Genomic DNA, 4,313 nt, shown 5'->3' with positions numbered 1-4,313 from the left:
AGATTTAGGAATGACAATCTGGATAAGGATATTACTTATAAAAAGGATGTGTGTGATGTTACATCTAATGATCCCATTCCACACTCTGCTAAATCTTTTTTAATCTATCTTTATGATAAGTTGTGTGCACGGTTACCTCTTTCTATGACTATTTGTTCTCTTTATGCACCTCCAATCTATTATGGTAAACCTTTGATTAATGTTAAGGGTTGTCCTAAGCTTATTTTTAAGGGTAAACCTATGAATCATTTGAACTATTTCATTGATCCAAATTCAATTGCTCATACTTATCTCACTCAAAATAATCCCCAAACTACTGTTTATGTTCTTTGCGACCTTGTCAACCTGTGCTTCCTCAAGAACTTCAGTTGCCAACTACCTCTTTCAAAGAGTATGATTTTTTGGATAAATTGAAAGCTACCCTCACTAAGATAATTCCTTTTGAATTGCTTCAAACTTCACCTACCTATCATGAAGCTTTGTAGCTCAATCTTTATCTACTCTTCTAGTTCCTTCACCTAATGCAGATACTATTCGTTCCTTTTTGGATTGTATATATACTATACTATCCTTCCCTCCTATTATTTTCTCTAAAAAATGAGATTCATAATAGGTATAATGTTGTTATGGTTGTTGTGTCTATTAATAGAAACACCATGCATTGTACTTTAATTGATAATGGTTTAGGCTTAAATGTTTGTATCATCAATATGTTAAAAGGCATACAAGCCAATATTTCAACTATTCAACCTAACAGTGTACCTTTTCATGGATTTGAAAATATTTCTAAATCTAATATGGGGATTATAACATTACTTATTAAGATTGGACATGTCATCTTAGAGACCTCTATGTATGGAATTTTAGGCTCATTGAATTATAACATGCTCTTAGGAAGACTTTGGTTGCGTGCTATGAATTTTGTTCCTTCTACACTTCATAAGAAGGTTTGTTTTGTTCACAAAAAATTCATGTATACCTTTCATGTGGATGATGCACATAATCCTTGTTTAAATATCAAATATAATCAAACTTGTTCTTTGCAAGAGCCTACAAAGCTTGAAACTAAGGAAGAATCAAAAAAGAATTAAAACCCTTCTTCTCTTCTTAGGGATGATTGGGGTACTTTTTATTTTAATCCTACATTTATTGGGGAATATAAAGTATCATATTTATCCTTTATGAAACAAAATAAACTTGAAAATAAGATAGCTAGTCCACTTTCCAATGAGTTGAGAAAGATGTTTGTGCATGATTCTACTAAGGAAACTATGGAAACTATTAATCACGATTGTGATAACATACAAAATTTTGAATCTCCTTTGACTCCAATGAACATGGTTAATTGTTATGGCCCTTGATATAGTCAGCTAATAGAAATATGGAGTTAATGGTAAAGGTTGTGGAAAAATTGAGCAAGGAATAAAAGTTACTTTAGATAGTAGATTTCCTGAACAAATATTTGGATTAGGATTTTACCCTTACAAGAAACCTGCATTACTTCCTTTGAATATTAATCACATTTTAAGTGGACCCCTTAAGTTGACTAACCTAGATCTTTTGGATTTTGACAAGATAACTGAAATGGATATTTCTCCTGATGATAATGTCCCAATGGATTTTTTTGGAACTTATAATAATCTTCCTTCCTTTCACCATAAGAATTGAAGACCCTATTGCTTAAACATTGTTGGTAAACCGATTTGTCACTTGAAAATGGCCCAACAGAGTGTATGTTGCAAAATATTCACAACAGTTGGATAGGCCCTTGATATGCAGCCTTCCTTTGCGTTTAGAGGGGCAACTCCCTTGTATGATATAAATTTTGAAGTTTTTCAAATAAAAGTGAAATTAAACTTTAAAAGATAAATAGAAAACCATCAACGACGAATGCACCACTTGACTTCAAAGCTTTCCTGGACTAACTTAAAACTGCTAATAATAGCAATCAAGATCTACGCTTGAGGACTATTACTAACATGATCCAAAGATTCATAAACATCTGCACAATACCGTGAGAATGCTCAGTGCAAAGAGAATCAACATTTCTAACAATTTAGATTTGGAAGCAAAGAATTCAAATTACACGTTCCTTTATTTTCTTGCACCAAGAACCTAAGAGGAATTTCTGATTACAAAGACAAAATTTGTGCACACTTTCCAAATATCATCTTCTAATCAAAATTTTAGCATAGTGCTCCCTTTTTCTAAAGTCCAAAAAGTCCTTTTACGAAGCCAAAAATGACTCCTTATATAGATACTGAGGTTAACAACTACCCCTTTGTGGTTGATAACTACTTCCCAAATACATGATTTGAGTGAGGTTAATTAACCTCTACAAAATAAACCCATTATGACCTAAAATTTGGTTCTTAAACCTTTCGAGAGGAAGATTAAATAATCAATCATTGTTGATCTCCTTTTGATATTTGAATGATTTATTCAAGTTACATCATTTTATTAATGAGCATATGTCCCTCTCTTCATGAAATTGCTCTATTGCTTCTATATTCCCTCTCCATGAAGCATAATGAAGAGCTTTAAACTGTTCTCCTTTTAAGCAATTTGCTACGGTAGCATCCAACATGACCTTCTCAAAATGGTCTCTTTTCCCAAAGGTAAGATATAAGCTAATAGTTGTCTCCCCCTTCTTATTCTTAAGTCCCAAATTAGTTCTTGAAAATAACAACTCTTTGAAGCATTCTAGATGGTTAGATTTTATGCCCAACATAGGTGCAATTTCACCACTTTTTGTCCTTGCATTCAAATCACATCCATGTTCTATCAACTGCTTTAAAATACTTTGATAACCCATTCTTGATGCCATGTGAATAGGTTGGAATTCATGTCCATTTGTCAATCTTACATAAAAGTCATCATTACTCCAGCATCTAAAAGCACCTGAATAGCCTTTGAATTACAGAAAAAGATTGCATGACAAATTAATGTTCTTCCTCTATGCTCACTATTAGGGCTTAAGTGTTGTAGTAACAATCTAAGAATAGTGCCACTTGCTTCATAATATTCAACAGCACACCATGCTTCATTATATGGTTCTACTAGACCTGCCCCAACATGCAACTCTTCACTTGAATTTGTATCCCGGGACCATGCTCCAATGCTCACTTTACAGTCTGTATCTACGCCCACCTTCAACAGATGCCTTACCACAGCAACTTGTTGGCTAATAATAGCAGCAAACAGTGGTGTGTAGTTAACATTCAAATATAAAGCGGGCTTGATAGAACACAACAATGTCCTATCCCATGAATTTGCATCCACTCCACTCTTGATTAATGTGGTAACAATGTCAACAAATCCTCGACAGATAGCATACACTAAAGCATGTACAAAGACACATGGCCTAATCATTTCTGAAGTGATCAATAGCTCAGCAGATTTAGTTTGACCGTAACAGCATGCTTCCAACAAGGCATCCTCACAAGCTGGCTAGGAAGCTCCTGCCTTCAATAGCATACCCAAGATTTGATTATGGCATTCTCGAGCAGCTATTGTTGTTGCATAACCTCTGAATAGTTTCTGATTGATATCTGCACCAGCTGAAGATCTGGAGTGTTATATCAAATAATTGCATATGCCTTGGTTCGTTCTTTTAACCATTCATGTGCTTTGGTTCAGTTCACGTGCCTTGGTTATGTTTCCATGAGATGTGATCTCCTTTCGAGGCATTTAGACAAATATATCATTTCTCCGTTCCATGCCAATTTAGCATGCATATGGAAAATCTTAGTGGAGTTGTTCCTCAAAAGATACCTTCTCTTTGCTCCGATATGGTGTGTGTGATTATGTCGGCTTGTATTACTCAATCCAGAACTCTTCACTTGATGCTTGGGAAAGCTACCTCCTTTCTCATAGTACTTTAAGCCAGCGATACCTTTGACACAATCGGATTGATGATCTTGGGAGTGGGCATAGTATGCTATGATTACCATATGATATGCATTCTCCATCATCCTCGTATTCCCTCGAAATTAAGCATACCACATCAAGGATAACAGCCTCATATCTAGTGCTATCACCATCTTTATGGAATACAAATTTCATTATAATGTTTGTGCTAAGTGACATGTTGGAGGCATACCGTCAAATAGATTGCATGTCTGGTCTATGCTTCCATGCTGCATACTCTTGGTAAGGAGTCATGAAATCTTTGCTCTGTTTCAGAAGATGCCAAAGTATTGCTTTATGGCTCACTTTTGAGCATGCCAACATTGTGTGAGATCATCTTGTTACATGATTAATTAGAACCTTATATTTGATATGAGTGTTGAGTCGTTGACCTTTTCAAAATA

At 34.8% G+C, this 4,313-nt stretch overlaps 1 pseudogene; it reads right to left on the bottom strand.

The window, feature by feature from the left end:
* Positions 1 to 2,452: 2,452 nt before the first annotated feature.
* Positions 2,453 to 3,974, bottom strand: LOC149537090 (uncharacterized; annotated as a pseudogene).
* Positions 3,975 to 4,313: the final 339 nt, after the last annotated feature.

The sequence above is a fragment of the Cupressus sempervirens genome, chromosome 10, assembly GCF_028749045.1.
Source record: "Cupressus sempervirens isolate cs-2001-9-10 chromosome 10, ASM2874904v1, whole genome shotgun sequence".
In the NCBI taxonomy this organism is placed as follows: domain Eukaryota; kingdom Viridiplantae; phylum Streptophyta; class Pinopsida; order Cupressales; family Cupressaceae; genus Cupressus; species Cupressus sempervirens.
The sequence above is the reverse complement of the archived record's forward strand: the minus strand, read 5'-3'. Positions and strand labels throughout refer to the sequence as shown.